At 28.3% G+C, this 23517-nt stretch overlaps 1 protein-coding gene and 1 long non-coding RNA gene across 4 annotated transcripts in view; both read right to left on the reverse strand.

The window, feature by feature from the left end:
• Positions 1-4266, reverse strand: part of LOC100206317 (ubiquitin carboxyl-terminal hydrolase 19) — a 53488-nt gene extending 49222 nt beyond the window's left edge. Inside the window, exon 1 of one of the 2 annotated variants that reach the window (XM_065813434.1) lies at positions 4142-4266. The gene's annotated coding sequence lies outside the window, so the exon portion shown is untranslated. The remainder of the gene's footprint in view (positions 1-4141) is intronic. The other variant, XM_065813435.1, reaches the window with a different exon arrangement.
• A 7541-nt stretch (positions 4267-11807) lies between these two features.
• LOC136088774 (uncharacterized) lies at positions 11808-14122 on the reverse strand. Of its 2 annotated transcripts, XR_010642467.1 has the most exons (4): positions 13270-14122; positions 13054-13151; positions 12125-12959; positions 11808-12047 (listed from the first exon to the last, which is right to left on the reverse strand). It is a non-coding gene; the product is annotated as an uncharacterized LOC136088774 (long non-coding RNA). The 2 variants fall into 2 exon arrangements; XR_010642466.1 differs by having other exon boundaries at positions 13054-14122.
• Between the last annotated feature and the right edge of the window lie 9395 nt (positions 14123-23517).

A 23517-nucleotide genomic window follows, 5' to 3' on the forward strand; every position in this document is an offset into this window, starting at 1 on the left:
TGTGGAATACAGAAAGCAACAGATGTGACACCAGTGGAACGGACGTGACAACAAATAATTTTGCTTGTATATGGATTTTTTAATGTCTATTTATACTATTTTTAATATTTTAAAACTTTGCTCATTTAGCCAATTAATTATTAAAGAAAAGATAAATGTTTCTAGCCTGATAGATTACAAAGATGGGAAAGATAGAAAAAACTAGAGAATTGAAAAAACTAAGTATGAGAAAGGCGAGGGAGAAGATGAAAGCTGAAAACCCAGAAAAGTATGACGAACAAAAACAAAAAGACAGAGAAAGAAAAAAAGCAACACGGAAGAAAACTCATGAACTTTCAGAAAGGGATAAAAGATCAGTAACAAAAGGTTGGAAGGAAAGGATCAAAAGCAGTAGAGAAATGAAAAAGAAAAGACAGCTACTAATTGAATATTTGTCAACACCACCTGAAAGTACAATTTTAAATATTCCTATCGACAATGAACTAAACTTCAATGTACTTCCTGGTCCCAGTCAAGAATCTAGTTCCAGAAATAGCAGCGGGCTAAAAATTCGTAGAAATTATAGAGATGGGTTAAAGAAAAAAATCCAAAAATTAGAAGAAAAAAACAAATTGTTAAAGCAAAGAGGTGATAAATACAAACAAAAATTCTACAGACTGCAGACTGCAAAAGATAAAAATCCTCGAAAGGTGGTTAAAAAAATGACTAGTGGTACAAAATGCTCAAAGGAAGTAAAGAAAAGCTTGCTTTTTAGCGAAGTGTTAAAGACACAAATAAAATAAAATTTTTCTACTGAGAGATGTATTAACAAAAAAAAAGTTTTTGCCAGGGTATTAAGCGGAAAGATAATAAAGAAGTACAGACTTCAAAGAAGCCTTAACAATCTTACTTCTAGATTTATCTTACCACGCAATCCATACCATACACATCAGCTCTCAAATATACTGAAACAACGAAAACTTAAGATGGAAGTACAAAACTTTTTAGAAAAAGATAGTTCTAGTAGGCTTACTGCTGGGAAAAAAGAAACAATAACAAGAAACAAACTGAAAAAACAGAAAAGACTATTGAATGATACAATATTAAATTTGTATAATGACTTTAAACAAACAAACAAGTTTAATTCAACATCTTATAGCACATTTTGTAAATTGAGACCCTTTTGGGTAGTTCAAACAGACTTCCGTAAACAAGATACTTGTCTTTGTATTGACCATGAGAATTTTGCTTTGGTTCTTGAAAAGTTGTATACTTTAAAGATGTTGGCATATAAATATCCCACTGCCTTGCTAAAAAGTATAACATGTGATGGCGAGCTGAGAGAATTGTGCCTAGAAAGAAAATGTGGAGTATGCTGTTTAAACAAAAAAATAGTTTGTAAAGAATTTGAGAATGAACAAGCAACTTTTCCCCAATGGTCTAAAAAAAGAGTTGAAGTTTTGGTAAAAGGTAAAATGAAGACATGTTTCAAAACTGTAAAAGAAGAGTTAACATTAACTAAAAAAACAGCTGTTTTTACATTTTATTAATAACATGTTGGAAAAGTTTATGAGGCATGTATGCAATATAAAACACCAGTACAAAGCTACATCAGAAATAAAAAATAACTTGGGGCCTAGGGATATTTTCATTCATTGTGATTTTTCAGAAAATTACAATTGCAAATACTCAAAAGAAATTCAATCGCTCCATTTTGGTGGATCAAGAAACCAAGTGTCAATCAATACAGTTGTGGCGTACCATTACAGTATTTCTGAAAACAAAATAAAGGCCAAATCTTACTGTACATTTTCAGATAACAGGCAACATGACTTTGTTGGGATCTGTGCACATTTAAAACCTGTTATTAATGACTTGAAAGAAAAGCTGCCTATCATAACGATAGTACTTCTCAACAGTACCGAAACAAGTCCATGTTCTATTTGCTAGGTACTTTTTTTCGAAAAGAGTTTGGAGCTAAAACAATGAGATGGCATTTCACAGAAAAGGGCCACGGAAAAGGTGCCCCTGATGGAATAGGGGGATGTATCAAAAGAACGGCAGATAGAATAATTGGACAAGGGAAAGATATTCCTGATATTAATTGTTTCGTTGAAGAAATAAAAGAAAAGTGTCCAAGTATAACCATCTATACTATTAAAAAAACAGATTACAATCTCTATGAGAAATGTGTACCCAAAAACCTAACAACTTTCAAGGGGACTTTACAAGTTCATGAGGTGTTATGGAGTTCCACTAAAAAAGAAACGTTGTATATGAGAAGGCTGACATGCACTGAATATTACATTGGTACAAAAATCACTATAGTATTGGAGAAGTACTAATCCCTACTGAATCTTTGACAGATCTTCATCCTCATATCCTTTTAATGTATAAATTTAAATTGGCTCATATCGAATATTGCAAACTTTTGCATTGCTTAAATGTTCTAGGTACTTAGCCATCAAAAATGTTTGAACATTAATATTTAGTTTTTCAGCGAGCCTTGTATTTTCATAAAATATTGAAATAAGTTGTGCATCAAAAACCTTATTTAACCGTTATTTAATTTTGTAATTTTTTTTTTAAATAATTTTATTTGCTTCTGTTTTAAGAAATTCCTTAACATACTTTACCAGGTCAACAATCCTTGAAAGACAAGACTAAGTTATCACAGTGTTTACGGCGATAGTGAGGAGGACAGCCTGTCTATTAAAACGAATGACTTTGTGATTGTGAAGTTTCAAATTTCCAAAAAAATTGTCAAATACTATGTTGGGTTAATTCAAGCCTTAGTTGCAGATGGAAATGAGTTTGTCAAAAGTTTTTTTAGAAGATCTTTCCCGTTTCCGGAGAAAGATGACATCTGTCATCGATAAAGGCGATGTAGTGTTTATATTGTGCCAGCTAAACCTCAACAACAGGGGGCAATACAGTTTTTCACAAGATTTACCATTCAAAAACATTTGCTAATTTACGTAATAATATCACTTAAATAATTTTAAAAACTTGTACCATATACTATTTTATGTTAGCTAATAAAAACTATTGATTAAAGATGATTATTATTTTTGAAAATTACTTGAACAACACTTATAGCTGTTACACCATAAGTGATATTACTCTTAACGTCACGTCTGTGGTCTGTGGATTACGCTATAAGTTTTTAATTTTTTTTTAAGTAAACTAACATTTAACGAGTTGTGTGGATACTTTCAAATGATTAAATATACTCAAAGCTATAACCACAAAAATTTTGGTTTAAAAAATTTAATATTTAATATTTATAAAATTAACTATTGAAAATGTTACTTTTCAGGAGAATGACCCATATATATATATATATATATATATATACATATATATATATATATATTCACATATATATATATATGTATATATATATATATATATATGTTTATGTATATATATATATATATTTATATAATAATATATACATATACATATATATGTATATATACATGTATATATGTATACATATATATATGCATATATGTATATATATATACATATATGTATATATATATATATATATATATATATATATATATATATATATATATATATTCCATGTGATTACAGTGTCTAATAAATAATAGAACAGTATATAATTATTATATACTGTTCTATTATTTATTAGACACTGTATTAAGCGTATTATAATAATTATTATTATAATACGCTTAATAATTTTCTATTTTATAATAGCTTATATATTTTGGTCTTTGGTAAGCACCACATTTCCTTAAAGAGTTCTGTGTCATTTTTATACTTTAGTTTTTCATTTTGCAGAATGTGTGTTTAAGTTTTTAAAATAGTTACAAGTTACAAAAATATTTTTTGTTACATCATTAATTACTTATGAAAAGTACAAAGAAACTTGACACTTTAACATTAGAGCCAAATAATATGAAAGTTTCTAACAGCTGTATAAATTGCTACCTTATATAATTAGGTTTTTTTATCTTGAACAAGCATAAAGCCATTCCTTAATAATCAAAAGACTAAGTACTTTTAGTAAGGCAAGGATCATTAACTACTTTTTGGAACAAACCAGGTTGAATAACATTTTTTTAAACCACACATTCTATTACGTCGTTGTAGGTATGTATATATTTATGTTATATACATGTTACCTTACCTGCAGTCTTAAAGCATCCTGTAAAATCCTACTAGATATTTTTGCACCCTCGAACAGTGGTATCGTTGAAAACCGGTGTCCCTACCGCATCGGATAACATTATAAAATGTTACGGGAATTACCAAAAGTTTACGCCCGATTTATTACATGACGGAAATAATTTCTTAAATACAATGCCTTTTTTTTTTTTTCTGTATTTTTTTTTTACACCTTTGCTTATTTGCTGTTAAATTTTAATGTTAATTTTTTTTTTTAACGCAATTCGCTTTCTTTCTAACACAAATCCGAACAAAAACGAATGAGGCCTTTCAGGTTGTTTTTATTTTAAGGTCTAACTGCTATAATTTTTTTTTAGTTATCATGGTGCTCCACGGTCTTATCAAAGAGCACCTCGGAAGAGTATTTAACCAGTAAGTTCACGCCTCCTTCCTTAACAGTATCCAGTGTTGTTACGACATAATATGTTTGGCAGATCTGTCGACATATTTCCAGACATATTCTACTGTTAATATATTTTCTGTCCGACATATTTTCTACTGACATATTTTGACATAACTTAATGTCTGAGTTTTTTCTGTCGACATAAATTATCTTAGATATATTTTCTATCAACATATTCTGACATAAATTTATCTCTGAATTATTTTCTGCCGACATACAGGGCCGGGTTAAGTACTTCTTGGCCTCCCGGCAACTAAGGCCTTCTGGCCCTTGATGGCCTCCTAGTATTCAAATAAAACAGCGGTTTATAATAAAAAATCTTTGTAATTATTGCGCTATGGCTTTATAGTGTATTTTTTGTGTATTTAAACAAGCATCTTGCGTTATTTATTATTAAAAACACGCTGCGGTTAGTATAGGTTTTAAAACACCTTTTGCCTGCTTGCAAATGCAGATATGATGTCTTTTACAATGGAATCCAATACCCGGTTTTCTATTTGAACAATAGAATGATATGAAAGACGTTCCTGAAAAAAAGCTCCAAAATGAAGATATTCTTTCAATAAGGGAAAGTTAAGATCGATAGGATATTGGTTAACAAGATATTGTGCACTGCAAGTAATCTCCGAGATATCCATGCTGCAGAGATTCGCAACAAAATCAAACAAAGAGTTCAATCCAGAATAGACTTTCTTTCTCATTAGTTTGTCCATGATTTTATTGACGTCGGTAATCGTTTAAGATCGCCCAGAAAACACTGTAATTTCCATACTGTTTCATTATCGTAATGCCTCTTGCGTGCTCTTGGGAGCCTTTGAACATTGACATATTCATCAGTATTTACCAAAGACACGGCTTCCTTTTCATATTGTTCAAAATTGGAGCGAACTTGCTGCACATGATGCTCCAGGGAGTTGTACAGTTCTTCAACCATACCTAAATTAAGCTTTACAAACTGCAGTTTCTTGTTAACTTTGTTAAACCTTTCCATGACTCCTTCCAAATAATTATTAAAATAATCATTTGAAAGGAGTCAAAAAATCATTTTGGTCAAAAGGTTGAAGGCCTTTGCTCTTGGTTTTGCTTTCTGATTGTTGATAAGATCAAGAAGAGTCTATATAGAAAATATTTGATTATAGGTATGCACAATCACATATAAAAAGTTAATTTATTTGATTTTCAAAATAATTCTTTTCTCACCTTGTAAATAGAATAACTCGTTTCAATGGCTAAATAAGAATCAGCACGAGCTGACCAACGAGTTTGTGAGAGAGTCTAGGGAATCTTAACAAGTATTCCAGCAAGGAACTTTGACTTTAAGATATCGATGCATTGATACAGAAAAGAAGTTTTAAATTTCTTAAAGAAAGCTAAAGAAATTAATAGCAGCTCCGTTGGATTCCGCGACACTAATTCCTAAAAGGTTCAAATAGTAAGCTGCAAATAGAATGTGTTCGGCGAGAACGTTGATCTTTTTAATTCTTACATGTAAACCAAAGTAGATTTCAGATATATTACTGGCATTTTCGTATGACTGGCCACGGCAATTTTGAATGTTGATTGCATGCTAATCTAACTTTTTCAAAACAATTTCAAGCATGGAAACTGCAAAATGATTATGCATGGAAATGAATGCTAAGAATTACCCAACTGGTTTTCTGTTTTGTACACATCGGGATCAGAATCAACGATGATTGAGAAATATTTCGCAAATTTAATTTCGCTAACTAAGAAATTATGTTTGAAATAAATAAAAAAGTTATACTATAACATGTTACTTAAGGATGATCATATTATCTGTAAATTCCATAACCTCGGCGGCTGTTAAGTATATGAGTTCTTTGCAAATGTCTTTAGATCAATACGATAATTTAAAGATACAACCCTTTCTTTTGTTTCCATGAGTTATCAAGTGTTTGGCGAGGAAAGGATCAAGTTTTACAAATCGTTTAATACATTCAATAAAGTTTCCGTTGAGTATCGATCCTTGTTTTTCGTCTGATCTACGGAATCATAATCCTCAAGGATTGAGGCCGATAATATTTTTTCTTTCAAAATATATATCTCTCAAAAATTCACTTAGATGCTCTGGCCCCTTGAACTCTGTGGCCTCCCGGCACGTGTCTAGAGTGTCCGTTGATTAAACCGGGACTGTCGACATCAAATATTTCAGACATGTTTTTTGTCAACATATTTTGACATAATTTAAGTGTCTGAATTTTTTTGCTGGCATAAAATACGTCTGACATATTTTGACAAACTTTTTACAGCGATGTTTTTATATGCCAGTATTGAAGCTTCTGTAGTGGCGACATCAAACTAAATTTTTAGTACGGAAAGTGATTTTTTATTAGTATGACTAAACGTTAAATTATTCTTTTAAATAAAAATTAAGACATAATAAAAGTTTTTTAAGATTTACACAAAGGGTGGAATGCAAGAAGCGAACTTTAAATTTGAAGTCATACTTTAAGTCTAAAATTTGACTTGAACAAATGCAAAGAGCGAACTTGAACTCAAGTCTAACTTGAAAACCGGCCGATTTCAAGTTAGACTCGAAAAGCCAACTTGAAAAAGCAAAAATATTTTCCGAATGCAAGAAGCGAACTTGAAATTTCAAGTTATACTTCAAATCTGAAGTCTGACTAAAGTGTTATGCAAGAAACAAACTTCAAATGAATTCGTTCTTGAAATATCTGATTTCAAGTCGTTTTTTTAATTTCGGTATAGACCAGTCTCGAAAGCAAACTTGAAATGGAAAAACAAATCGCCATTATCATTTTGTTAATATGCGGTAAAAAGTTACGCAGTGGATAGCCTAAAGTCGGTACCGATAGCTACCGAAAGCGGAAAAATAAAATTATCCTACCAAAAGTCTTTTTTATTGGTTAAAAAATATCACGTGTTACAATAAAATAACTAAATAAAAACATTTTTAATTTCTGACGACTAAGCGATCGTCCATAAACTACGTAACGCAAAATTAAACTTTTAGACATTGGATTAAAAGTTTTCCTTCGCAGAGTCTTTAATTAAATCAAGTAATAAACAATCTTGCAAGTCCAGCGAAAACTGCCGCGCAAAAGGGTAAAATGATCTCCGACTTTTTTTAAACAAGTTTGGCGGTGCGTAATTTATGGACGATCCCTAAGTAGCCCAAAGATATATCATGTATACTAGATATCTAACTTGCGGGATTTTATTGGACAAAAAATGAAGCCGCTTTTTTTGTTTATAACAATAGTCTGCCATTTGTAAAAAGGGCAAAAAATGCAAGTCAAAAGTTCTTAATAATTTAAAGATAATTCAAAAACAAATTTTAATAATTATAAAATACTTATAAAAATTTTTTCATGAGCCTATGTTTATTAAAAAGTATTTTAATTCATAAAAATGCTTCAAAAGCGTCTGTCGTTTTAATTTTATATTGAAAAATTTATTCCTTTTTTAATCGAAAATAAATGAAGGAATCATAAATTATTATTTGACAAGTATTCTAATTTCTTTTATCACTTTTACATAAATAGTATTTAAATTTAAAATATATATACTTCATTTAAGAAAAGAAAAATTAAAAATATTTGTTTACAAATTTAATCCGCCATTTGTAAAAAAGGACAAAAAGCGGCATCACTTTTTTGGATCCAAGTTATGGTGGTAGACCTATGAAAAATAGAGATTTTTGATCAAAAAATGAAAGAATATTTTATTTATTGTTTTTATATAAAAATTTATCCTCTATCTGCTGATATATGACTTGTTTAGGTTTGATCAAACTAAAAGGGTTTAAATTAACATATTTTATTAGCTAGTTTATTTATTTGCCTTAGCAACGCCATAGCAACGAAAAGTTGAGACTTTTTTTTACCCAAATTAGATGGCCATAATGACAAATCTTGTAAAGCTTTTTTTTCCAATATAATATTGATCTGCGGTGTTTTTGGTCATGCTTTTAAGTCACATTTTCTTATAATAATTGTCATACTAAACTGTTTAATATTGGATGTGGTATAAAATCATTATTTATGAATCTTTCAACTCTTGATTTAAATCAAACAAGTTGTACTTGTGTATAATTGGAATTGTCTTCTGGAAAAAGCAACAAGCAAAATTTTTACGGAAAGCAGATCACACATGTCACATTAACCATATAAAGTCATCTGGTGCAATGGAAGCAGATGGTGCATCGGAAATCTTTTCTCGATCAGTTGAAAAATATAATTTCATTTATCATGAATACCTAGGGGATGGTGATACTTCCTCTTTTAAAGAAGTTGAATAATCTAATCCATATAAAAATTATAATATTCAACCAATAAAATTAGAATGCATTGGGCATGTGCAGAAGCGACTTGGTACACGCTTGCGAAAAATCATTCAGAAGTATAAAGGAACAGAGAAACCCCTACACGGAAAAATAAATTTGACTAATAGTGCAAATAACTTAATGCAGAATTATTATGGTATTGCAATTAGAAATAACACTAACAACATTTATGCAATGAAAAAAGCAGTAGGAGCAGTTTTGTGGCACAGCACAAATTTCAGTGATAATAGCATTCGTCATTCTATGTGTCCTAGGGATGAATATTTCTGGTGCAAGTGGCAATTAGACAAGCTTAAAGTTACAAATACTCACACTAACAAAATTAACTTACCTATCTTTATTCATAATATAATAAAACCTATTTTTAAAGATTTATCTGATGACAATTTGCTTAGAAAATGTTTACATGGTCAAACCCAAAATTCAAATGAAGCATTTTATTCAATTTTATGGACTCGTTGACCTAAAAATATTTTTGTAAGTAGAAGAACATTTGAACTTTGTATAAACTCTGCAATAGTTCATTATAATGATGAAGGAGATGGGGTAAAATCTGTTTTAAGTTACTTCGGATTGTTAGGATCAGTGACTATTCCAAAACTGGTTTTAAAGGACCAAAAAAAGGAATTGTAAACAAGAGTCGTAAATCAACTTCAATATGCAAAAAGCAAAGAAAAAAACTTAGATCTCTTCATAAGGGATACTTAGATACTGAAAAAACAGATTCATATAGCTCTGGTAGCTTTTAAGGAGTGTTTATAGACATAAATTTTGATTTTTAATTTTTGACTTGATTTTTCTCATTTTGAGATTTTTAGTTTTTTTTTAAATTTTAAAACATGATATCTCCAGTTTAAATTCAGCAATTAAGCTGAAATTTTCAGGATATGTTCTTCATACATAAAGAATTCATTTGTCATAAGATTTTTAAAATTTCTTGATTTGGAGCGCTACAATGTGGTTTTATCTGTCAGAGTTTTTTCATAAAAATATATATTCAAGTTTAAAAGTCAATATAATCTGAACTAGGGAGGCAAATTTAAAAACCCTATGACAAATGAATTTTATACATATGTAGAACTACCATACCAAATTTGGAATTTTGATTTATTGTCATTTTTGAGAAATTGTGTTTTGAAGTTTTCGTTTTTTTCACACTTTTTAATAAAATTTCGAGGCAAGCGAGGCACTTTTTTATATATTTTTTTGATTTTATGTTTAGTTTTATAATTATTTATAACAACTGCTTAGTTTTGTAGTTAATATAACTTTGATGCTTGAAAAAAGTTTTTCATAGGCCTACCACCTTAAACATCTAGTTTCTATGCTTATTTATTGACTAAATTATTTAGGGATATGCGTAGTGAAAAGCACAATGAGTGTTCGTGCATCAATAAACGCGATGGAGTGTTCATACACTAACTAATTTAGGGATAGGCACCGAGGAATGTACATCCATTTTCTAATGTAGGGATGGGCGCAGTGTAATGTTCGTGCATTTACTAACTTAGGGATAGGCGCAGTGAAGTGTACATACATTTATTTATCTAGGGATAGGTGCAGCGGAGTGTACATGCTTTGACTGAGGGTTTTGTGTGCTTAGGCTATTTATTTAATAGAAAATCCTATTTAATTTTTTACAATTTTTTCGTTTTTGTTTTTTTAAAATCTCAACAACAATAAAATTTATTTTGACACGTGCTATTCTCAATATATATATATATATATATATATATATATATATATATATATATATATATATATATATATATGTATATATATATTGTTTATACATATATATTGTTTATACATATATATTGTTTATATTTATATACACGTATATATATATACATATATATATATATGTATATATATATATATATATATATATATATATGTATATATATATATATATATATATATATATATATATATATATATATATATATATATATATATATATATATATATGTATATATATATATATATATATATATATATATATATATTGTTTCAACATATATATTATTTATATATATATATATATATATATATATATATATATATATATATATATATATATATATATATATATATATATATTAGGGTGGGTCAAACGCCCCTTATTTTTGAAAATCAAAAGGCACTGTTTTCCATGTGCTGTGGGCGTACTCTTGGATCAATAAAAAACAAAATTTAACTTATTTGCTCAAATTTTAGACCCCGCTCAACGGGCTCGAAAGTTAAATTTTTGCCCCAAAAAGTCATATTATGAGTAGTTAAACCTCCTTAATTAATTTTTCGTTTTTGTTTTTTGTTTAAGTGAATAGGGACATTTGTGTGATCAATTAAAACAATAATTCAGCAAAATAGAGACTATTAGGACAGCTTTAGATGATGTTTTGTAAGTTTTTTATGTCAAAACTTTGACCTGGTTTCTCAAAAGAACCCGGTTTCTACGTAATATTAGATTCAACAGCTAGCTATCGACTGCAGAAGAAATATACAACTAGGGATAGTTTTCTTATTGTGTTATGCATAGTTATACCCATATGTGGGTTTAGAAAGCTTTTTTTAAGCATATTTATAAATAAAAATTACAATTTTTTAAAATTTTTGTTTTAAAATCATGTTTTAAAAATAATTTTTTTTAACAATTAACTTGACATAAATTTATGACTTGACATAAATTTATGAAATTATAACCATAATAACCATAATATATATATATATATAATCATAATATATACAATAAACATAATATATATAATAATCATAATAATCATAATATATATATATATATATATATATATATATATATATATATATATATATATATATATATATATATATATATATATATATATATATATATAATCATAATATATAATCATAACAATGTAATAATTACATAACACATGTTAAATAATTTTTGACAACTTGTCTTTAGTACTGACTGAAAATTTTTGTCTGTGACTTGAAATTGAAAGCATCAAACATTGCTTTAACTCCTCATCCTGGCACACGTGTGTAAAGTCTTGGATAAGCTTTACTCCTCTCTCAGCACAATCATTTACTACTGTTAACTTTTCTATGAATTTTTTTAGGACTCGATATCCTGAAAAATTATTCCAATCTCTAAAATAAAATATATACAGGCATTTTTAAATGGTAAAAAGTTTAACAAAATTAAATTAATTAAGAAAAAAACTTACTTTGAGCTAACTTGCATCCATTCTGTTTCTATTGCAGATAGATTTAGCTGTTGAATTAGAATCCAACTTTGAGGTCCAACCAGTTCCCATTACTCTGGAATTTTCATTAAGTTAATGTTTGGAAAAGGTGGTTTTCCCAATATTAATCTTGAAGGTTTAGGGTATAAAAATAATTTTTTGGCAATTTTTTCTCTTGTGTTATTGTCTAGCGTTTCATCGCATATAGCAAGTACAACATTTCGTTCTGTAAGAAACCATAAATGATTTTTTAAACTTTTAATTGCTGCAGTTGAAATTGTTTTATTAAATGATCCATACTTGATCCTGTCCCTGATTGCACATAAATCTATTTGCTGAGTGCTATTTCTTCTGCACTAATTATATCAAATTGTTTCAAATTAAATGTAAGCAGTTCTATTGTCATGTAGTAGATAGCTTTTGATAAAAATCTTGCATGATGAAAAGCTATATGTTTATGAAACTTAAAATTTGCTAGTTTATCACTGCCTAGCCAAACCAGAGCAAGTTCTGACAAATGTTTGTAGTCACCACATGGAAAATTGTCTGTGAACAAGGAACATTTAAGATAAGTTTTGGTTTCAAAAGCCTTCGAAAAAATGTAATTCAAATTTGTTAATATGATTTTTTTTTTAATTTAGAAAAAAGAAATATACAAATCTTCTAAAAATGTTCCTTTTCGCTTGCTCCATTCAAACCTGTTAAGGTTGTTGAAATTTCTGTGCAGCTTTATAGTTTCCCAGAAATTTTGAATTTTTTTGAAAAGATTATCAACTGGTCCATTTGAAACTATCCCAGAAACTGCAAGTGCTGCATGCTAGATAATGACAAATAAGAAAATAAAAAAGCCATTTGAACAGAACTAGAACAAAAGTATTTTATAAACAAACAATAAATAGTATGGTTCTAACCTTAATATGGAGCTCCTATATGTGATGTCTGCAAGCAAACCATATTAACGGTCTGCACATCCATTTTTCCAGCAATACACATGCACCCTGCATCCAGCCTTGATTTGATTCATTTATTTGAAGAGAAAAAAATTAAAAAGTATAATGAAAATTATAAAAACAACAAATTACAAAAATATCATATATTATACTATTAGGTGCACAAATTATTCTCACCTGTATTTGAAGATGTAGTGTCAAAACATACACTATGTATTAAATCCCAGAAATTCCAAGATTCCAATATTTCCTTAATTGGTTTGGCTTGTGTTATTCCACAACTATCTGTTATAGAAAGAACCCCAATAAGTTGTTCTTTATTAATACTAGGACTTGACATTTCTATTTTCACCATAAAAATACTCTTTTACTAATTTTGTATCAAAATGAACACAAAGTAATTTTCCCTGGGCTATTTTAATGAATTTTTCCTTTATTTTTAAACCATTATCATTAATTGCATCATTTGAATGGACCTTTGCTGACTTAAGAGAAATATCAAAGTCCTTTAGGTTTCCACCAGCTGAGTTAATGACATTAGCCTAAGTAGCTGTATGTGCTGAACTCTGAAGACCATATCTTTTTGCTGTAACAGCAGTAGCCTTTAAGATTTTCCTAGGTAGCATAACTTCAACAAAATCTGGTTTTCTTTTATGAGATCTTGGTTTCCTTTTCTTTTGATATTCAAAATTTTGGTTATCCTCTTCGCATTGTGATTCTTTACTGCTAACCTGATTTACAGCTAAATCGCTTATATATTCAGAAGCTAATATTTTACTATTTGAAGGAGTCACCCTCTTTTTGGTATATTCAATCTCCCATTGCTTTCTACAAGCAGTAGATAAGTATTTTTTGTCTATTCCACCCATCACAGCTTTACATTCTCCTCATTGATCATTAAAAAAATTTATATCGACATTTCTTTCCTCTTTAGTGATTTGTTTGTTTGATAAAAATTTTCGCTCCACATCTTTCACACTTATATCAAATAAGCACTTTATTTTACGCTTGTAGTTATCTACAGTACTTATATTTTGAAGTGTTTTCGTGATCTGATTTTTGATAGCTTCTATCTACGATCTTCCAAGAACAAGATCTTACTATATACAGAAAAAAATGTTGTAGTCTTTTGGTAAGATTCTTACCTATATATATATATATATATATATATATATATATATATATATATATATATATATATATATATATATATATATATATATATATATATATATATATATATATATATATATATATATATATATATATATATATATATATATATATATATATATATATATATATATATATATATATATATATATATATATATATATATATATATATATATATCTATATATATATATATATATATATATATATATATATATATATATATGTGTGTGTGTGTATATATTTGTTTTAAGAAATTCAATTCAAAAACAAATATATACTGCATCATTTACCTAATACATTGGTCAGCTACTATTGGAAATGTTCCAGATTTTCTTCAGTGACGAAACAACACAAGTGCTTTTAAGAAAATTACATCCTCCAGGGTTATTGCAACCAATTTCAAAACTCCCAGGGGAAAATTTGCAAGAAACTATATCACTGAGCTTATATTTTAATTTTTCTTTTCTTGCTTTAATTAGTTTGGCATGTAAATATTGCAGAACTTGCTCTCCAGTAGGCAATTGAGATGATGGTAGTATCTCAATGGTATCATTGATCAAAAAAACTTTATGTTTCGATCTTGTATCTTTTCCCATTTTATTTTAAATAATAAATTATATTTGTTTCCACTGTTAATGTAGATATATTATTTTTTCCTCTAAAATAAAACAAAAAACAGGAAAATAATAAAAATTAAAATTATTTTTGATTTTTCTCTATGCGAAAAAATCATTTTTTCTACTTAAATAAAAAGCGTCATAAATGTTAGCGATCTTAATAAAATAAACAGACCGGCAAGTTGAAGGTATAGTAAAAACCGGTCTAATTTTTAAGAAACCGGGTCAAAACTCAGGGTCCAAAACGCTTGAGCACAGTCTAAAGTTTATTCAATTACTATAAAGTTAGGCTTAAAATGATCATATAGACCTAAAAATTCGGATAAAAAACAGTGCCTTAAAGATATCCATTTTTAAAGTTATTTAACCGGTTATAATATGATTTTTCGACGTGAAATTTTGACCTTTGAGCCCATTGAGCAGGGTCTAAAAATTGTGTAAATGAGTTAAATTATGCTTTTAATTGATCACCGAGTACACCCACAGCACACGGAAAACAGTGCCTTTCGATTTTCGAAAATAAGGGGCGTTTGACATATATATTGTTTATATATATATATATATACATATATATACATATATATACATATATATATATATATATATATATATATATATATATATATATATATATATATATATATATATATATATATATATATATATATATATATATTATATATATATATAACATATGTATTAACAATATATATATGTATTTATATTTACATATATATACATATTGTTAATACAAATATATTGTTAAGCGCCTAATAAAATACAATAAATAATCATTATAATTTTAATAAGTCATTTAAAAAGCAATATTAAACTAAAAAAAAATTTATTTCAAGAATGTAACAACCATGTTAAGCAAATAAATCATCGTACGACTGAGAGTAATGCCCTTTTGACAAAAACCTTTGACGCGTTTTTCTGCTAGGCAGTTTTGTTAGTATAGATTTATGCCTGGCTTCAAATCCATATACAGTGTTAGAAGCTTCAAAAACTAATTTGACTTTGAACAAAAAAAATTAATAACCTTAATTAAAACTTAATATTATAAAATACAGCACAATACATTTTTAAAAAAGCTTTGTATACAGATGCCTGATAAATTATAAATAGAAAAACTAATTTTAAAAAGTTTACTGTTTCCTGAGAGTGAGTATTGTCTCAAATCCGAGAGTCCTAATCTGCTCATCATTATTTTTAACCATTGCGTAGAGAAAATTTGCAGGTATTAAACAGAAAGCATTACCATGAATTTTTTTTTTTACGATTCTTTTTACATCATCAAACTTAATAACATTCAATTGATTAATAGTGAAATACAGAATCTGGGGGAAATTTTGCAATTTGGAAGATTTCTTTATTTAAAACCACAACTGAGCATAAACTTTAACAATATAATGGACAAGCTTTTTCAGACTTGCGTTTGGAGAAATATCTGGAGTTTATAAATAAAGAATTCGTATAAAAAGGGTTAACCATTTAGCATGATTCGTTGGACCTATTTTACAATTAGCCCATTTGTCATCTGCTTTACCTAATCCAATACCTTTACAATATTCGTAAAGAAGCCTTTGATCATGACTAATATCTTTTAATATCTCATGTGAAATATATCCTTAGAAGTTTGAATTGCTTCAAACTCGACTTGAGGTTGTCTATGAAATTTTTCAGAGCATCTATTCCCAATTGGTCCACTAAAATTTTGTGGACCGGTTGTTTTTTCATCTAACTTTTTAGAAAGGGCTTTTAGTGGGAATTCATTCTGATGAAGGCTGTTACGTATTGTGAGAATTTTCCTTCCTATTAACTCTTCTAGATTAACCACCAAGCCACTCCTCCAACTTGTACTTGATGCAGTATTGTCTATAAGAATAGCACGGATGCTCTCCAGACTGTCATTTCTTCAAGTACACAAAATGTCTCTAGAGCAAGAACATCCCCAGTAGCACCAACAACGGGTTTTGTTCTGTGTGTCAAGTAGATCCCGTGAGATTTGCCACCCTCATGTGGTGGCAAATCTCACGGGATCTACTTGACACACAGATTATTGACAATTATTTTTATCCATTAAAATAATATTGATGTCAATTTCCGGTAGCAATAGATGCTTGATATAATGGAGTATGGCGTTTCCAAGCGCTGCGTTGAGATTTGAAGAACATCCGCCTCTGACCAGCTCCATTGCATATCTTGGAAACTTTTGAATACTATAATATGCCTGAGTTCTTTTATTTGGTTTCCATTCATCACGTTCCTTAGGTAAAAAATTAAAAATACTTATGATAAGTGATTTTATTATAAAGCAGATGTATCTACCGAAGACATCTGAAATAGCTTTTTTGGTCCTGTTTTAAACGCTGGTCCAGTATATAAGCTCTTTCCTCTAATAATGTGTTCCATTTTGCATTTTTCTTTTTTGCACCTTACATAAACATTGTTACATGACACAATATCCAATGAACAGCAACAAGCAGATATCTCAAAAAGTTTATCTAGTTTAGAACCCAGGTTTCGCTTGATATTTGCTTTAGCGTGTTTGCGGTTTATGTTTTTTACAGTTGCAAATTTTTTTATTTTTTTTTGTAGTTATTTAGGTGCTCCCAGAAGTCCTTACGGTCTTATCACAGAGCACCTTGGAAGAGCATTTAACAGGAAGTTCACGCCTCCTTCCGTACCAAGTCGCTTGTTGGGCTAGAGCTGGCGTCGAACCTAGGACCTCTAAGTTCTGGGTGCGGATTCACAACACTTTCGTAAGTCCAAAATTTGCGTAAAGTTTGCGTAAGTTTTGCTTAAGTTCAAGGTTACGCCAAGTGGTATTCACAAACCTTGCGTAAACAAAAACTTACGAAATTCCTTAGTTTTTACGTAAGTTATTACTTACGCAAAAAGTCTAAAAAATGGTATTCACAACATTTTCCTAAAAAATACTGAGCAAACTTTACGCAAGAAAAGTATAACGTCTGCTATTTTCTTAAGTTTGCTATTATATTAAATCTTAAGTCTGCTAATATATTAAGTTTGGCGTAATTTTAAATCATCTAAGAATATTTCAAAATGGAGTTTTTATTATAATGAATGATTTCAGATTTTGTTTGTTATTGCCAATAAAATATAATTTTATCTTAATTTTATACTGCTATACGTTAAGTTGTTTATTTAAATAATACAAAAATAGTTTGTTTTTTTTAACAATAACAACAATAGCAGTATATTTACCAAAAATTTAGATGTACTACATAAACTTGTTTTACAAAACTTGTTTTCACCTTAATTTTAAGGTTAAAAAAATATACACTCAATCTATATAATGGATAGTTCACTCTCTCATAGCGTAGCTAAAACAAGGAGAGCGACCATAGTACGGATATATCATATAGTTTTGCAGTATGCCAATAACTTATTAAATAAATTAACTTAATAACTACCTATTGTCATACATCAATGCTATATGATCATCATATCATAATGATATATCATAATATGATACATCATAATGATGCATCATAAGGATAAAGGATACATCATAATGATGTATTCATACTATATTAACTTATGGTTGTATCTATACTATACTATCTATACTATACTATACAAAAATATTTACAATAATATTATTGAAGTATATACTTTAACTTGCATAACTAGCATTAAGAGAGAGAGAGACTCACTCTCTCTCTCTCTCTCTGTGTGAGAGAAAAAATATTTGTCCTAATATTAGGTACGCGTAAATCCGGATTTTACAAAGCCGTTTTTTCGGCCAAATTCTGTGACACGCTTTTTCAAGTTGGTTGAAAAGTTGCATGGTATGAGCTTGTTTTGCTCTGTTATTTTTTAAAAATATGTATCAACATAGATATTTTTTGAATACTAGAATTATGGAACTTTAATTTTACATGAATTTTTTTTAGTAAAAATTTTATTTATTACGAATTTATTGTTGTTAAAAATTTGCTTGTTTTTTGGACATCAAGTATATATCGAAGGAATGCTGGTTCATTTTTCTAATATATTCTCTCACCTTTAATAACCTTTTTTCTTAATACCTGCCAAATTTCATTGAAAAAAAAAGCATACTCAGACACTTTAAAACTCTACTCCAATTAGGTAAAATTTTGTTGTTGTTTGGACATCAAGTATATATCAAAGGAATGCTGGTTCATTTTTCTAATATATTCTCTCACCTTTAATAACCTTTTTTCTTAATACCTGCCAAATTTCATTGAAAAAAAAAGCATACTCAGACACTTTAAAACTCTACTCCAATTAGGTAAAATTTTGTTGTTGTTTGGAGATCAAGAATATATCGAAGAAACGGTGGTTCATTTTTCTAATATATTCTCTCACCTTTAATAACCTTTTTTCTTACTACCTGCCAAATTTCATTGAAAAATGCATACTCAGACACTTTAAAACTCTACTCCATATAGGTGAAATTTTGTTGTTGTTTGGACATCAAGTATGTATCGAAGGAATCCTGGTTCATTTTTCTAATATATTCTCTCACCTTAAATAAACTTTTTTCTTACTACCTGCCAAATTTCATTGAAAAAAAAGCATACTCAGACACCTTAACATTATTCTCTAATTAGATAACTTTTTAAGCTTCAATAACGCACACTTGCAGTGAGGAGGATTTTAATGTCATTACATTAACCATTATTTAAATATATTTTATTTTATTTATAAAAATTAAACTTTTTTCTGCTATCATGGGGCCAAAAACAAAGTTTGGGTTTTATAGTGAATGCAAAAAGTATTTAACTGCTAATTTTGAATTGTCGCAAATAGGCATTGAGTCTAATACAGAGTGTAATACAGTTTGTAGAAATGGACATATTTTTTTATTATTTACAAAAAATAGTGATTCGTTTCTCAAAACATCTCAACAAGTCACTAGACATTTTAAGATGGGCTGAGTACAGTAAGCGTTTTTATGAATTTTGCAATAAACTTTTTTAAGCCATATATCAAGTTTGTCTAATATTGTATTAACATCAGGCTTCTCAGATGTTTCATATACCAATATGAATGTTTTATTTTTTTTAAATAGTAGAACATCAACATCTGCAGGTTATAGCAAATGAGACATAACTAAACATATAATTAGAGAGAAATTAAGCCCTATAAAAGAAAAAAAAGCTAACTCTTACAAATAATGTTGGAACAAGTTAGCACTTTTAAAAGCTGAATTAAACAGCATGCCAAACCAATTACGCGTTCTAAGACAAAATGTTAAGCAAAAAGTAAAAATAATTAAAACTTCAAGGGCAAAAATACCAGATCTGAAAAAACACACATAAAAGAATAAAATTACAGTGAGCAGATTCGTCACTTTAAAGCTGAAAAAAAAGCTTTGAAAAATAAATGAAAAGCATAAGTTAAGGCAACTCAAAACTTAGCATAATGCTGCTGTTTTTTACAAGTAACAGGGTAATTACTAGTTTGGAGAATGATTTTCTCCAGATTAAGGAAGAAAGAAATGTAATTATGCCAGAAGATAAAAAAACATATTTATTACAAATAAGATTAATAATTTATTATATGCTGTTGTGTAATATAACCAACAAGTAACATTCCATATCTAATGAGCAAAATAGGGTATTATATGGGTGTTACTTTTAATAATATTCCTCATCGAAGTACTGTTGAGCAAAGAGCTCGTGAACATGGCAGTATTCCAGATTTGCAAGCAGCAGAGTGGCCTATGCATAATAATAATCCTACTCTTGGGTTTGATGCTATAACACAAGAAAGTGTCCACATTAATAGCATTAACTTAACATCTTAAGATAAATGTCTTGTGTTTGCTCTAGATCAGTTACCAGGAGGAACAGCATTTGATTATGAAAGTCATATATGCACTTCAATTGATTATATGGCATTTGTTTATTCAGATTTTTACCAAAGTAGCTTTGATGAATGTCATAACTCGATTATTGAAAATATATCTAACACAATGTCAGACAGTCAACCATCTTACTATAAACAAAGTTTGTGCAACCTGGGGCAAGAATTTGAATGAGCTGAACTGTTATTTGCAGAATATATTAAAAAATACAAATTAAAATTATGAATTTCAATTAAATAATAATATTTTCTTTTAAAAAATCTACATTTTTCAATATAATAAAGAGTTTTGTAGACGCCCCTCTAGCGCCCTTTGTACACCCTTTGCATATATATATTGCCCTTTGTTAGACCTATCTTTTGATACCAAGTTGTATGTATTTCGATAAGAATTGACCAAGTTATGACGTTTTAAGTTAAAAAAACCTCAAATTTGATCACATTTTCTTCAAGAAGTCCATATATCAAAAATTCGGTACTCAAAATGCTATAACTTTTTGTAGAATTGTTCAATTTTGATAATTTTTTCACCTTTAAAATACTGAATTAAAAACCTTTCCAATGATATATAACAATCTAGTGTTTGATTAATTTAAAAATTTCATGTCACGTACCTACTAATATAGATACAATATTCACAAAAATATGTAAATATTATTTTTTTTTTAATTTATAAATGAGAACAAGACTATTTAAAAATACAATAATGCAAAAATTATCTCTGAGTAATCAGGCTATTAAAGTAAAAAAGTATTATAAACTAAATATTAAACTTACTTTGAACAATGATGCTATGTTTTTCGATAATTTTAATTATTCAAAGGTATTAAAGGTATAACAATATTAAGATTATTTTGAATAATAATACTCTGTTTTTAATTATTTCAATTATCAGGATATATTAATATCTATGGATAATTTAAATGATTAAAAAAATTAGGCTTTAAAATTGTTTTTTAAAGCCTAATTTCTTGGTAAATAATATTGTTATTTGCGAATAATAAACATATTCTGTTATAGTTTAAATTGTTTTGGTAGATCTTTTTTTTTTGTGTATCTAAATGAAATCTCATTGGTGTTGTTCCTTGATATCCACCAGTTAGTCCAAATGGAGTGATAGTGCTTTTCACAATTCAGTAAAATTATTTTCTGTTGCTGTTGAAAATAGTATTACAACTCTTGAGATGAAAGCATATTGTTCACACTGGTTGTAGCTATTAGATTATACTGTATTTGGTGTCTTGAAAACCTACTGCAATATTTTTTGTTATGATTTAATCAATACTTGCTCTGTCAAAGAGTCAAACTTTTTTATACTGCATGTACCTGATTCACAGAGTTTACTTTATGCTATCCATCAAATATAAAAATCATGTTTTTGTTCGTGCAAGTATGGTACCATAAATTCTCAATCTGAAATACCACTGAAAAAAAAATTACAAAAAACAAGTGGGTTTTAATTCAAACTCGACTTTTATTAATTAATACAATTGAAACATTTTCCATAACATATTATGAAAAATACTATGTATTTTTCATAGTATGTTATGGAAAAGTTTTTGAACTTTTGCTTATGTTTTCAAAATGTTCCTTGTATTTCTGACAATAGAAATTGTGTTTATAAATAGTTTCAAATATACTAGAATGCAATCAAATGTAATTCTTTAATTTATTGAAGCAATTTTTTTATTTGATGAAACTGTCATTCCATATTGCAAATAAAAGTGATTTGATTCAAGTCAATTATATGATAAAACAAGACAACTAAAAAGAAAATTTAACAATTATCATGATGTTTTCTTATACCTTAGGGTATATGAAGTAAGAATGAAAACGAGAAGTTAAAAAAAAACACTTTAGTTCAGCACTTCCATTATTTTATGAACATTAAATTTTATGCTTAACTAAAGTACTTTATTTTAACTTCCTGAAGCAATGCAAGATAAGTTGCATGATCTGATCAGGGGTGAACCCAGACCTTTTTTGGTACTATAGGACTTGTATGGGCGCCAAAAAAATGACTTAAAATATCAATTTCATGTTGTTTTCTTTTTCTTTTTATATTAAAAATAGAAAAAAAAGTTCTTTCAAATGCTAGTTTTCTGCATATTTTGGCTAGTTTATTTAGCCAGTAATGTTTACAAATAAGGTTCGCTGCAAGTTTAGAGTTAGGGTTGAATAAAACTAATAAGCATTCACTGATGGCATCATACAAGAAGCCAAATAATTATCTTATATAAGCCAAGGATAATACAATTTATATTACCCATTTGGATTTGAATAAATATGCCCGAATTATTTCTTAATGAGTGCTTGTAATATTTATATTTAAAATAATAGATGTGTAGCATTTTGTTAATAATCGATATCTCATTTAAAAACCAACCAACTCCCATTTGTTCCATTTTTAATCCAATTATTAATTATTTTGATTATTTTGCTAATAGATACTCAAAATAGATTGAAAGAATGTTTATGCTATATATGCTATTACTTTTAAAAGTTATTGCATGTATATGCTATATAGGACAATTCAAATACAAAGAAACACTTTTTTGCTGTTTTTTGACTCCCTTCTTTGTATATGTAACATTTTAAACAATCTCTCCTCGCCCTATTTGAAACGTGACATTATTTTTCAACAAATGTATATTTGAGTTTGTACTTTTATGCTAAAGGTTTACTATTCCGCTGTGATTAGAATTTAAATTTTAAAAATTTTGTCATGTCACACTGTGGCTAACCATCCCACCTCCCATGTGATATTTGG

This window comes from Hydra vulgaris, chromosome 12 (genome assembly GCF_038396675.1).
Source record: "Hydra vulgaris chromosome 12, alternate assembly HydraT2T_AEP".
Taxonomy (NCBI): Eukaryota; Metazoa; Cnidaria; class Hydrozoa; order Anthoathecata; family Hydridae; genus Hydra; species Hydra vulgaris.